The 14,988-nt window shown below is 36.8% G+C and overlaps 1 protein-coding gene across 3 annotated transcripts in view; it reads right to left on the reverse strand.

Annotated features, from left to right (window-relative positions):
• Positions 1-14,988, reverse strand: part of cu (NADP/NADPH phosphatase nocturnin) — a 121,058-nt gene that overhangs the window by 91,106 nt on the left and 14,964 nt on the right. Inside the window, exon 3 of one of the 3 annotated variants that reach the window (XM_073982634.1) lies at positions 4,263-4,905. The exons of the other annotated variants lie outside the window; for them this stretch is intronic. The gene's annotated coding sequence lies outside the window, so the exon portion shown is untranslated. The remainder of the gene's footprint in view (positions 1-4,262; positions 4,906-14,988) is intronic. 3 annotated transcript variants of the gene reach the window in all.

The following is a 14,988-nucleotide window of genomic DNA, read 5'->3' on the forward strand; positions in this document are numbered from 1 at the left end:
GTTGATTTCGAGAAGTGGACCTGTCAATTGGCCTCCAAGGTCGTGCGATTTGACACCTCTCGATTATTTCCTGTGGGGCTACGTGAAGTCACTGGTTTATGCTGATAAACCAGCAACAATTGATGCCTTGGAGGCCAGCATTGTTCGTGTTATTCGTGACATACGGCCAGCAGTGCTCGAAAAAGTGGACAAAAATTGGACGTCCAGAATGCACTTCGTCAAGAACAGCCGCGGTGCCCATATGCCCGAAATCATTTTCAAATGTTAATGTCACGTATTGATCTTTCGAATAAAAAAAAATGTTGATTACAATTTAATTTTTTGTGTTTTTACAATTTCAAGTTCTATCGGGCTTAAAAAAACACCCTATACGAATCCCGAAGCCGGTCGTTCTTTCGTCAATTACTGAACACCGAGTCAGCAGCTCCAGGGCAACTGCGAATCGCCGCATCCGAACCTAATACCAGCCACATACCTCGTACGAAGCTTCCAACCGTAAATACTGAATCGAAGTTGCCGATCCCCAGTCAGTTACCCGATCTTCTTATCGTATTTAAACATCAGCAGATTATAAATAAGTTTTACATCCATAAATATCCGATTTAACCCCCAGGAATGGGAGAATACTCGTCTTATTATTCCGTAAGGTTTAGTGGGCCCTTATGGCGACCCTGGACACGACTAAGTCTACCCCAGCCTACGACAAAACCACGTTACAACGTCATTACGTTCAGAATTACGAAAATCGGGAGGTACCGTTCTATGAGGGCTATATTGAAACGTGGGTCTATACCGACAAATTTCTGGGATAAAGTTTTATACCCCCAATAAAGACTAGTACCAAATTTAAGCCATTCCTGTGCGATAATGAGGCTAAAACCTTAAAAGCTACAACCTTAAAAGCAGAATCGGGTGTGACCGTTCTCTGGAGGCTATATGTAGACGTGGTCCTATACAGATAAATTTAATATGAACAAGTAAAAAAGTATCAGTCGGCTTTGCCGACTGTGTAAATTGAAACACTTTTTTTCACAAAAATCTTATGTTTATAGGGGGTTTCAAAATTTTGGTCGTATGAACCTACAAAAATGTTGAGTAGGATTAAAGTTCAAAAATTTTGCGGAAAAGGTACTTAAAGGAATGGACCGACATAGACCCTGGGGGTGCCATAGGAGGTTATTTCACCCTTCGGGCTGTTTTCTCAAGAAGTATGGACTTGCCCCTGAAACAACTTTTACCATCGTAATTAAGGCGGCGAATGTAAGTTGCTTCAACAAAAATCAAAGTGATTCAATAGCAGGTCTTAAATTGAACTTATCCAAAATTTTATGTGGGAGATACGGGATGGATTGGACAAATATAGTCCATATTCGAACCTGATCTATATCTGGTAGATATTATGAGAATGTGTACAGTATGGACCAAATCGGTCACTCCCATCAAGAGTTATAGTGCGAAAAAATGTTCCGAACATTTTTGAACTTTTGTGGGGGAGGTACCTGAAGGAGTGGACCGGTAGGGCTTATTTTCAAACTTAAACTAAGTTTGCACAAAATATTACGAAGGTCACACGGTGTCATAGGGCTTTTTTGTACCTTTCAGGCTATTTTCTCAGGAAGTATGGACTTGCTCCTGAGGAAACTTGTACCTTCGTATAGGGGACAGTGAATACAAGATGTTACAACAAAAACCAAGGGGATTCGAGAGCAGGTCCAAAACTGAACTTTTCCGAAATTTTGTGTAGGAGGTAGTCGAAGGATTTTACCGATTGGTAGAAATTTCATAATGTGCAAAGTATGAACCAAATCGGTTGCTCCCTTCAAGAGTTATCGTGCGCACAAATTTTCCGAACATTTTCGAACTTTTGTGGGTGAGGTACCGGAAGGAGTGGACCGATATGGCTTATCATCAAACTTAAACTATGTTTGGACAAATATTACTAAGGCCATATTTTGGACCGGATCGGCAGATCCGTTCGAGAGTTATCTTGCGCTCCAACCACTTCACACGGTGTCATAGGGGTTTTTTGCAACTTTCATGCTATTTCCCAGGAAGTATGGACTTGCCCCTGATGAATCTTGTACCGTCGTATGGAGGGCAGTGAATACAAGTTGCTGAAGCAAAAATCAAAGCGATTCGAGAGATGGCCCTAAACTGAACTTTTCCGAAATTTTGTGTGGGAGGTGCCCGAAGGAGTGGACCGATTGAGACCATATTGAAATCTCATATTACTCTGGTAGAAAGTTTACGCTATACAAAGTATGGACCAAATCGGTCACTCCCTTCAAGAGTTATCGTGCGCACAAGCTTTCCGACCATTTTCGAACTTTTGTGGGGGAGGTACCGGAAGGAGTGGACCGATGTAGCTCATCTTCGAACTTAAACTAAGTTTGGGCAAAATATTACAAAAGCCAAAATTTGAACCGAATAGGTTCATCCGTTCAAGAGTTATCGTGCGCTCCAGCCAGCAGGACAGACAGACAGGCGGACGGACATGGCTAGATCGACTCCAAATTGTCTGAAACACATTTCGTCCAAACATACTTGGGGTCTAAAACCATTATTTGGATGAGTCACATTTTCATCGTATCAAAGTGTATATAACCTCCTTAGCCTAAAGGCTGAGGGTATGAAAATGAAGACCAAATACAAAATTTCAGCCATTTCGGTGGAATATTGAGGCCACAACCTTCGAATAGGAACGTTTAATACCCCAAATGAAGACCAAATACCAAATTTCAGCCATTTCGGTGGATTATTGTGGCCACAACCTTCAACATAGAGAAAATAGGGAGGCACCGTTCTATGGGGGCAATATGAAGGCGTGGACCTATACCGACAAATTTGGGAAGGGAAAGGAGTTTTATACCACCAACGAAGAATAAATACCAAATTTCAGTCATTTCGGTTTGCTAAATGTTTCAAAATACCGAACAACGTGTGGTACTCTTCCATGGGACCTATATTAAGGCGTGGACTGATATAGCCCATTTGTAATACCAAACATCCTGGGAGTAATAGAAACTTCTATACCAAATTACAAAGCTCTATCTTGACTTCAACAGACGAACGGACGGACATGTTTATATCGACTTAGAATTTTATCCTGATCAAAAACATATATAATTTATAGAGTCTCCGATGAATATTTCGAAGTGTTACAAATGGAATGACAAATTTAATTATCCCCTTCATATTGTGGTGGATAGTATAAAAACGCCACCAATGTACTATTTAAACTCTGGCACAGTTGTATGTGTGGTTGTTGCTGTAATAAGCAGATCAACAAAGTTTTGTTTAGCTACCTTCGTTATAATTCAACGACACATACCGCTGGAGAGAGTTTGTCTTGCTATGCAAAGACATTGAAGTTTTTTTCTGTGGTCACTCTTATATTTCGAGCCGAAGATTGACGTTTGGATAGAAAAAATTTTTTGTTGAAGAAGTTATTGAAAAATAACTTCGGGTGAGAATATCCACAAACAGGAAAGAAGGGAAACTGATGAGATCCTGTGGCGAGGATCGAAACTAAATATCAATAAATTAGTTGTTTTAAACTATTAAAAAATTAACAATAGTATTAAGCCCGACTATTTTGAAAAAACAAAATTGCAACTGATATCCCATTAAAAACGTCACTAATGTTATGGGCTATGGTCCATTATTATATGTTTTCTTTTACTATTGGATGGATTTTAAAACGCAAAATAGGTATACCAATTTGGAGGAATTAAAAACATAATTTTTAGATCAAAGGTTAATGCCAAGAGGGTCCTTCATGAAATTTTATTATCGCTTTTAACATTATGTTAACCGGAACGCTATAAATCTCTTCGGAAAATCCAAACTATAACAAAAGAAGACTTGTTTCTTCATCATATTCAACATCATAATTTTCACACGTTTATACAACAACATCACTTACAATTACAATTTGAAGTGTTCATTTTCCACTTTTGTTGCACAGTGTTCTATTATCACAATAACTGCAGTAAAGTCCAAAAACGGAACAAAAACAACAATAAAATGAGCATAGCAACAATTCAAGCAAAGATTGGATGATTATTTGGTTCTGTCGTATGACCGCAAAGAAAACCGACCGCCAGCAACAACAATAACAATAAAAAATGTACCAATTCAATGGCAAAATTTTATCTGACATTACAATGATGGGTGACTGACTTTGTTTTGATTTTATTTCAAGAGAGAGGTTCGTTCACTTATTATGAAATTGACGACAACAACAAAAACAATTGACTTACCATTTCTTGGTGTAAAATCCAAAGGCATTTGTTGTATTCCATACACTTGTTGGGGCTACGATTTTTACAGATTATTTTTTTTTTCGAAACTTATTTTATTACTAATATTATTATACAAATTCGAACTAATATTTTCACAAATATTTTGTGTTATATATTTCAATTTTCTTTTAACTTGTCGCCAGCCAGCGGGCTCATTGAATTATAATTTATATTTTAAAACATTATTTTTTCACATTTCAAGGATTAAAGGATCATTTCTACGCCTTTTTCAATTTTTTTTTCTTGGAGCTTTTAACAATGCAATTTTCCACGAGTTTGTTTGTCACTGTTAAACCATTCGAAAATGCACTAGTCGTGTGAAGAAGTTATTCACCGATCTTTATATTAAATCCACTTGTTCACTGGGCTGGCTAAATACGAGTCCACGATCACATTTGTTTACAATGTGATCGCAGCACATTGATTGCCCGCCGTCGTGGTGGGGTGTTTGCTTTTTTTGATACTAAAGTTGGGTGGCGCAGATGGTGATGATGGTCGCCGAGGGTGTCTGCTTGCTGGTGGTTCGTTAGTGAACGCGCTATCGCAATCGTGGTGAATTACTCAGTGGGTCCACTCGCCACTCTCACTTTGCGCGAGCACACTTGTGGAATACACTTCAATTGAAATCAGTTCAAACCAGTATGAGGCGACAACAAATTCAAAACAAAAACGAAAAAGAGCATAAGCGTGAGAGAACGAACATACCATACGAACATGGTGGTGCAACAATAAGTGATAAGGATAAATGCAGAGCAAAACAGGGCCATAATCTAGATTTCGAAAAGTAAAGAAAACTACACGAAACAATCAGACGACAGCGTTCTTAATAATTTCGCTGACCATGGAATGTTGAAATTGTGATGAAATCCTTTGCTGTCATTCCAAACTACGATAACAGGTGTACGCCCACTATTTCGAATTATAGGTCATATTTAATCAATTGTAAGAAAACGAAACGATCACTTCAAGTTTTTAGTAGACAGAGGGGTCCAACATCCAAATCGATTTTAGGACAAATAACTTACTATCCGTCTGCATTTTGTCAAGTTAATAACCAATCGCCTATAGCTGATCGGGCTACACCAATGTGGCTTCAGACCAGCGTCAGGCACCATAGTTTTCTATTGCATACCTTACGGAGTGTGAGTGTGAGCTTGCGTGAGTGCATGCTTTTTCAATGGGTTGAATTGTGTGTGTGGAAAGAGCAACGTTAAATGAGCGCACGTGGGCGCTCTATCGCCTGACGCTGCTTCAGACCAGTGTCGACCAAAAGGTAGTACATATTGTATGTGCATTAGGCTGATCCAAAAAACAAAAAACATTTTTTTGGAATTCCTACCCCCTAAATTTTTGATTCAAAAACCTTATATATGAAATTTGATAGCGATCGGTTAACGTTAACCCCTGCCACCCGAGCCATCTTTGTTTTCATAGTAATTTGTATGGGGCAAAGGTGCATTTTCATGAAAATTCTCTAAAAGCCGCAATTATAGCCAAATCAATGAAAAACTTTATCAGTTCATTGTTGTGGCTAAAAAACGATTTCTACAAAAATTTATGATGATCGGTTAAAGATAACCCGTGCCCCTGACCGATATTCACTTCCATAGTACATTGTATGGGGGCCACAGGCGAATTTTCAGAAAATCGCTCCACAGGCCACAATTATTTTCCAATCGATAAAAGATTTGACCTATGGTAAAAATTTCAAAACTATCCTCGAACAATTGTGAGGAAGGTACCGGATGGGGGCTGCGCGGACAACATAGAACACGTCCCTATTAAATTGCCCTGATTTTATATAGTTTGAAATATTGTGTGAGAGGCACCCACAGAACCTGATCCATGTTTATACCCACAGCATTTATGCTAACGAGGGTATATGCACTTTCATACGGGCAAAATGTGCCTCATCGAAATAATGGTTTTAGACCCCAAGTATGTTTGGACGAAATGTGTTTCAGACAATTTGGAGTCGATTTAGCCATGTCCGTCTGTCTGCCTGGCTGGCCGGGTGGCTGGAGCGCCCGATAACTCTCAAACGGATCAACCGATTCAGTCCAAAATTTGGCTTTCGTAATATTTTGTCCAAACTTAGTTTAAGTTCGTAGATGGGTTATATCGGTCCACTCCTTCCGGTACCTCCGCCACAAAATGTTCGGAAATTTTTACGTACGATAACTTATGAAGGGAGTAACCGATTTGGTCCATACTTTGCACGTCGTGAAATTTCTACCAGACATAAATGAGGCTCCAATATGGACTCAATCGGTCAACTCCTTCGGGTACCTCCCACACAAAATATAGGATAAGTTCAGATTAGGACCTACTCTCGAATCGCTTTCATTTTTATTGCAACATCTTGTTCTCACTGTCCCCATACGACGGTACAAGTGTCATCAGGGGCAAGTCCATACTTCCTGAGAAAATAGCCTGAAAGTTGTAAAAAGCCGCTATGACACCGTGTGTAGTGGTTGAAGCGCAAGATAACTCTCAAACGGATCTGCCGATTCGGCCCAAAATTTGGACTTCGTAATATTTTGTCCAAACATAGTATAAATTCGAAGATAAGCCATATCGGTCTACTCCTTCAGGTACCTCCCCCACAAAAGTTCGAAAATGTTCGGAAAATTTGTGCCAACCATAACTCTTGAAGGGAGTGACCGATGTAATCCATACTTTGCACATCCTAATATATCTCCCAGATATAGACCAGGTTCGAATATGAACTATATTTGTCTACTCCTTCGGGTACCTCCCACACAAAATTTCGGATAAGTTCACTTTAAGACCTGCTCTCGAATCACTTTGATTTTTGTTGAAGCGATTTGCATTCGCTACCTCCATTACGACGGTAAAAGTTTTTTCAGGGGCAAGTCCATATTTTTTGGGAAAACAGCCCGAAAGGTGTAAAAACCGCCTATGTCCGCATATGTGGCGGTCGGATAGCACGATAAATCTCAAACTGTTTAACCGATTTGGCCCAACATTTGGTTTTTGTCATATTATATCCAAACTTAGTTTCATGGGCAATACCGGTCCACAACTTTCGCTACTTCTCCCCAATATTTAAAAAAAATGCTAGGACGATATCACTTGAATTGGGCAACCAATTTGGTCCAAATTTTGGATCTCCTAATATTTTATCAACATTTTGTTTAACTTCTAAAATGGCCTAAAAGTTTTTTCAGGGGCAAGTCCATATTTTTTGGGAAAACAGCCCGAAAGGTGTAAAAACCGCCTATGTCCGCATATGTGGCGGTCGGATAGCACGATAAATCTCAAACTGTTTAACCGATTTGGCCCAACATTTGGTTTTTGTCATATTATATCCAAACTTAGTTTCATGGGCAATACCGGTCCACAACTTTCGCTACTTCTCCCCAATATTTAAAAAAAATGCTAGGACGATATCACTTGAATTGGGCAACCAATTTGGTCCAAATTTTGGATCTCCTAATATTTTATCAACATTTTGTTTAACTTCTAAAATGGCCTATATCGGTCCTCCCTAAGGGTACCTGCCCTACAAAAGTTCAACATTTGAATCTTAGTGCAGTTAATGCCTAATCCACATTTTTGTCGGCAAGTTCAAATGTCCAAAAAGTGCCACAAAATTCTGAAGAGACCTTAAATACCTTCGATCTGTCCGGAGGTGAAAGTTTCGCTTCACATTGGCTGAGGGTATATATCTGTCGGCAAAGCCGACTGACACTTTTTTACTTGTCTTAAATCTCTTTTGCACCAACTTTCTCTCTGCACATAACTCCTCCTTAATTTGCCACTAATAGTTTGCTGTAGATGTACCCAGGAACAAGCATGCGTTATAATAGAAAGTGCTGCATCCCCAAATTCATATTTGTGTTTTTTTATTTTTGTAACTTCAACCCTAGGAATTTATGAAATTGTGTCGTTGTTGTAGTTTCATATGTGCATTAACCAGCAAACACACATTTAAAGGTGGAGTTATGCGCACAGTTCAGATGAGTAGTCGATGCAAAGGATATTTCAAACAGTGGAATGTTAAATAAAGTAGGGAAGTGTATCAAGTGTATGTATCCCGTGTCCCTTTGATCGAAAAAAAACACAATTTTATGGAGACTACGACGATACGAGAAGAAAACCTGGGTGGTTTCTGAAAAAGCAAAGTGTCAAAATATAATTTCTTAGGTTGGAAAATGTGTTCTAATACCCTGCTTTTGTCTATCTAGTACAAACCTATCATGATTGAGCTTGACTTTAGTGACCCATACATATAATAGATCGCTAATTTACTCAAAAACGGGGCTTTAGCAATTTTTTCTACGACTTCTACTTTATCCTGAGTCAAATTTTCACGTTGATATCTCTAAAACTTAACGAGTTACAGTTAATTTACTGGGAGTTTGGCCTAAATCAACAAAAAAAGTTTTTTTGAGTTTATGAAACATGCTTGATCTTGCACAGACGTTTAGCATATCGGTGCTGGCTAGCTCTTTAAAAAATATGGTCCAAGCAGTTATTTTATTTTTTGTGTACTAATTTTTTTAAGTTGAGAAGTCAAAAATTTCAATCAGCAACTTAAAACGTGTTATTCTCGAAATTTGATTGTTTGACACAGCCGTACAGTTTGAGAATTATGAAGATTCTATCACGATTTTCTAATATTTGACTAGGTTTTTAAGGACTTCACGAGTATAACCCACTGTTCTATTGTAAAAACATCTATTGGTCTCTTGTTAGAAGAACTACTGGTCACCTATTGCCTATCGTCAAGAAGACCTTCTAATTTTCTTTAGGGGAAGAACCCATGAGACGAGCTTTTGGTCTTCCATGATAAGTCCATTTGTTCTTCTATTGCAATGACTAGCAGAGCAAATTAAAGCTGTAAATACATCCAATGTTTGGGTAAAATTTTGCGTTTGGCATTGATGTCCGAACATTTCTCTTGTTCTATTTCTCTTTGTGTTGCACACAACAACGCTCAGTTCTGTGCTTCAAAGTTAAAAATTGTTGAAATTGACGTTTAACGCGGCCGCTGTTTTTGACATTTCGATAGTTTGCGGATATTTTGTTCGAGAACGACACACCAGAATGAATTGAAAACGATTCATTCGTCGCTCAGTTTGTGGCAGGAAAACCTTCGATTTCGAATATCGGCAATAATATTATTAGCGAATGAATGACGATAGTTTCTACGATAGTGGTGAAAAACATTTTGTTTGTGGAGTTTCTTGATGTTTCTGTTATGTACCTTTTCCGTTTTTATTTCTTTGTTATGGTGCGACTTAACTAAATTTAAATGAAAGGTGCTTACTCTTGGGAATTTTTTTTGCAGTTTATGAAACTACAATTCTCATATTATTAAATTATTAAAAAACAAGTAAGAAAAGTCTATAGTCGGACGGAGCCGACCATGGGATACCCTATACCACTATCCCTGGACAATCGCTCTCCACGGAACTTCTTTTAAATTATTGTGAAAATTTAATTATCAAATATCAGAGATGTAATGTATAATACTTGTGACCAAAACCAAAAAGTTACCTAGCATGACAAAGACATTTTTGTAGCAGGAAAGGAAAAATTAGGTCACACAAACTAAAATGTAATGAAACCCACTTATGTAGTACTACTACTTCCGTTGTTTAACCGCTACGTTATTGAAAAGCTTCAGTCCACTTAACCCGCTAAGTATTATCTGATCTTCACGTTGGTTTGTATGCTTCTTCATCATAAACTCAAACTTTGTGTAAAATTTTGCGGGTTATTATTTTGACCTACAGAGCCGCTACAAAATTGGTTTAAATTTTGTTTTTGATCCATTTCATCCCCTGAACATTTCACGATCATCACCAAAAACTAATCATTTCTAATCTGGCCCGAACCCAACCTCCTTAAAAAATTCGTTACAATCGGTCCATAATTGCGGCATTAAGCTTGTTTACAATTTTTAATGGACGGACACACATCGCTAAATCGCTTTATATGAATTTTGGCATACCAAATAAGGGGTCTAGGACGAATATTTCGTGGTGTTACATAAACTTTTGGAGAGACAATATGTAGCATGGGATAAAAATGTGATTCTCTACACAGAACCCATTATATATTAGGCAGTAGGCCCGTTATCTAGCAAACACTTTATTGCAATTTACATCAGAGGAAATGTCAGTAGTTGTAGGCTATGTAGGCTACTTTGCGAAATATATATGCCATCAAGGAATTAAAAGATCGACTAAAAATAAAATTTTTATATTTTTCATACAAAAGTAATGGTCCATTTCACCCGCTAAAGAATATCAGATCCTCATTCAAAATTGTAGGCATCTTTTCCGACCTATACTCTTACCCGGTGCAAAATTTCGTGACTATTGATGTATAAATGCGACTTCTAGCGAGTTTATTATTACACTACAAACAAATAACGGAATATATTAGGCTGTAACTCTGTTATCTGATCATGCACACCAACATAATTGGCTTCAATTGAAAGGTCAAGCGTTCCACTTTCAAGTATATCTCACTTGTCCGGAATATCACTTTCAGGAATTAAGATATAAGCTGTATATTGAACATTTTCACAATTTTCACACAAAAGTTTTGGTCCATTTAACCCTCTAAATATTATCCGATTGCCATCTCAAATTGCAAGTTTCTCCTTTGTGATATACTCTTACCTTATTTAAAATTACGCGTTGATCGGACTATTATTGAGACCTACAGAGCCACGACTATGTTTAGAATTCCAAGTTTTTTGGAATTCCAAGTTTTTTTTTTAAATTGATGCAATATACGATGCTGTACGGGGTTTTGTAGTTTTTATGCTTCCTTTGACTAGAAGTAATGTAATACCTCTAAATATTGATCTCTTTCATTGATCGAATCGGATAAAGTCACCAAAAGCTATTTTCTAGTGCCCAGGGGAAGTGGTTAAGTATATAGTATACAGTTAATTTGTTAAGTATATAGTATACAGTTAACTACAAAAATTTACCTAAGATTTCAATAAAAAACTTTCTACAACATATGAATATTCTAGGAACGGTTAATTAAGCTCAAAATTCGATTATTTTAAATCATTATTTCCTGTTCAGGGGCTGGATTCTTGTTCTATAAAAATTTGAAATGAAAAATATTTCCTTTTTAATTTTTATACCCTATACCACAATGTGGAAAAGGGTATTATAAGTTTGTTTTGGTAAAAATTCATGTAACACCGCGAAATATTCGTCGGAGACCCCCAATGTGGTATACCAATCTTCATATCTCGACGAGATAAAGCGATTTTGAGATGTGTGTCTGTCCGTCCGTCTGTCCATTATAAATTGTAAACACGCTCCAGACCGCAATTATGGACCGATCGTCACGAAATTGTGTACGGAGGTCGGTTTCAGATCAGAATAGATCCCTATTCTTATTGGTGATGATCGTGAAATATTTAAATATTTAGGTGAAATGGACCAAAAACATAATATTTATCCAATTTTCTAGCGGCTCTGTAGGTCTCAATAAAAGTCCGATCAACGCGTAATTTTAAATAAGGTAACAGTATATCACAAAGGAGAAACTTGCAATTTGAGATGGCGATCGGATAATATTTAGAGGGTTAAATGGACCAAAACTTTTGTGTGAAAATTGTGAAAATTTTTAATATACAGCTTATATCTTAATTCCTGGAAGTGACATTCCGGACAAGTGAGATATACTTGAAAGTGGGACGCTTGACCTTTCAATTGATGCCAATTATGTTGGTGTGCATGATCAGATAACAGAGTTACAGCCTAATATATTCCGCTATTTGTTTGTAGTGTAATAATAAACTCGCTAGAAGTCGCAATTATACATCAATAGTCACGAAATTTTGCACCGGGTAAGAGTATAGGTCGGAAAAGATGCCTACAATTTTGAATGAGGATCTGATATTCTTTAGCGGGTGAAATGGACCATTACTTTTGTATGAAAAATATAAAAAAATTATTTTTAGTCGATCTTTTAATTCCTTGATGGCATATATATTTCCCAAAGTAGCCTACATAGCCTACAACTACTGACCTTTCCTCTGATGTAAATTGCAATAAAGTGTTTTCTGGATAACGGGCCTACTGCCTAATAAATAATGGGTTCTGTGTAGAGAACCACATTTTTATCCCATGCTACATATTGTCTCTCTAAAAGTGTATGTAACACCACGAAATATTCGTCCTAGACCCCTTATTTGATATGCCAAAATTCATATCTCGACGAGATAAAGCGATTTAGCGATGTGTGTCCGTCCATTAAAAATTGTAAACAAGCTTAAGGCCGCAATTATGAACCGATTGTAACGAATTTTTTAAGGAGGTTGGGTTCCAAACACAAAATTTTAACCAATTTTGTAGCGGCTCTGCAGGTCAAAATAATAACCCGAAAAATTTTAAACAAAGTTTGAGTTTATGATGAAGAAGAAGCGTACAAACCAACGTGAAGATCAGATAATACTTAGCGGGTTAAATGGACTGAAACTTTTGTGTGAAATTGGTAAAAATTTCAATAACGTAGCGGTTAAACAACGGAAGTAGTAGTACTACATAAGTGGGTTTCATTACATTTTAGTTTGTGTGAACTAAATTTTCCTTTCTTGCTACAAAACTGTCTTTGTCATGCTATATAACTTTTTGGTTTTGGTCATAACTATTATACATTACATCTCTCATATTTGATAATTAAATTTTCACAATCATTGAAAAGAAGTTCCGTGGAGAGCGATTGCCCAGGGATAGTGGTATAGGGTATCCCATGGTCGGCTCCGTCCGACTATAGAGTTTTCTTACTTGTTTTCATTTGACATTTATTTCCTTTATAAAAGTTTTCATTTCACATTTTCATAGAAACAGAATTGAGCCCCAGGTCCGTAAATAACAAACATGTCAAGTTTTCTTGAGTTTTGAACAGTTTGAGTAGGTGGAAACAATAAAAATAATTTTATTGTTTGCAAATTTCAGCATAAAGAAACATTCTTAGAATCTTTTTATGTTCTAGAAAGTTGTTTATTGAAATCTTAGCTACATTTTTGTAGTTAACTATATCGTTCATTTTTGGGCGGTTTGGTATCTGTGGACCAGAATCGGAGAAAAAAAGTATAAAGATGTAACATTTCAAAAGATTTTGGATATTTGTACCATTAAGAACCGTACATAGACATTTCGCATGTTCCAGAAAGTTGTTTATTGATGCCTTTGCTACGTTATTGTAGTTGGTTGTTTTCTTGAATATTGAACGGTTTAGTATCTGTGGACCAGAACCAGAGAAAACAGGATACAAGTCGCATTTGCTTTGCTATTTTGACCTTTAAGAACCACCTATACAGAGTTCGTATAATCTAGAAAGATGTTTACTGAGATCTGAGGTACATTTTTGTAGTTGCTTGTTTGCTTCAAATATGATCGGGTTTTGTTCTACAGCTGTCAAGTAGACCAAAACCCGAGAAAAAATTTTTAAAAGAAATTTGACTTTGGCGATTTTGACCTTGAAGATGAAGTTTGATTCATTATATGTGTTCACAATTTTTGTTCTTTTAGACAAGAGGTACAACTTTGCCTCTGAGATAAATTCAAATTTCCTAACGGTTTGGAAGATATAGTCCTGACTAAATGACCCTGTTTACATCAACGCATCAAACCTTTGGAGACCTATAACCGCGAAAGTTGATGAGGTAAGAAAAAACGGCGAGACACGTGTCATCTCTTTTTTGGTCTTCTATCACGCTGCGGTGTCAGAATATGGTTAATAATTTTCGTGTTGCACAGTGTTTTTGTGGTTATTGCAAAAGCTTTTTGTGATGCGAAAACGAATGGGCCGATAAATTTTTGTGGGCGTTTTAAGAACTTAATGATATTGTCCTTAAGCGAAACAAAATTTTAAAATATCCATTTTTTTGAATTGCGATCTGTCAAAGTCAACATTTCGATTTTAACGAAAAAGTGGACTTTATTTAGTCCAAAAATTCTTTTGGATATCTATTCTGAATAAATATCTCCCAAAAACAAAAGTCTCAATTATTATCGGAGCATCGTTCAACGAGTCGATCCCATGTTGCGCTTTATGTTTTAAAAAGAAAGCAATTGTTTGAGTTTGTTGAATTCACTTCTCTTCACCACATCAAATACATGTACAAAAATACCTATATGAGAAGACTTATACATGTATGCGTATAAGAAATCTTGCTGTCTGCGATATCAAGGCTATGACTAAGATTATTGGATAAAGGAGGTCTATTTACAAAATGCCTGACTGATAGTCGATCCAGCAATTAAACTTATGACTGCTACCGCTACTGCTATCGATAGTGAAAACAGTGGAGGATGGGTTAAGTCGAGTACGAAATGCTTTACTCATATACATATGTATGTAGTTACGTACATACTTACATACATATTACATTGGGACCCATGAAATTTTTAGATAATGTTGTGACCTTCATGGGAAAGAATTGTTGTGGATATAATTTCTACTGACACTATGGAGAAGAATCCGAACGAAATGTGGGAAATAATGTTCATAAATTTTAGATATGAATGCAAATATTATATATGCATCTATGTATGTACGTGATACAGGGTCATTTCCAAATGATTTATGATTTCATTTAATGATAAGAATAATCTGGTATTATTGTTTTATGGAGCCAATAAAATTTTTATAGTTTTTAACTTAAGCATAGTTA

This window comes from Musca autumnalis, unplaced genomic scaffold (assembly GCF_047663935.1).
Source record: "Musca autumnalis isolate F117 unplaced genomic scaffold, ASM4766393v1 scaffold_4, whole genome shotgun sequence".
NCBI classification, from domain to species: Eukaryota; Metazoa; Arthropoda; class Insecta; order Diptera; family Muscidae; genus Musca; species Musca autumnalis.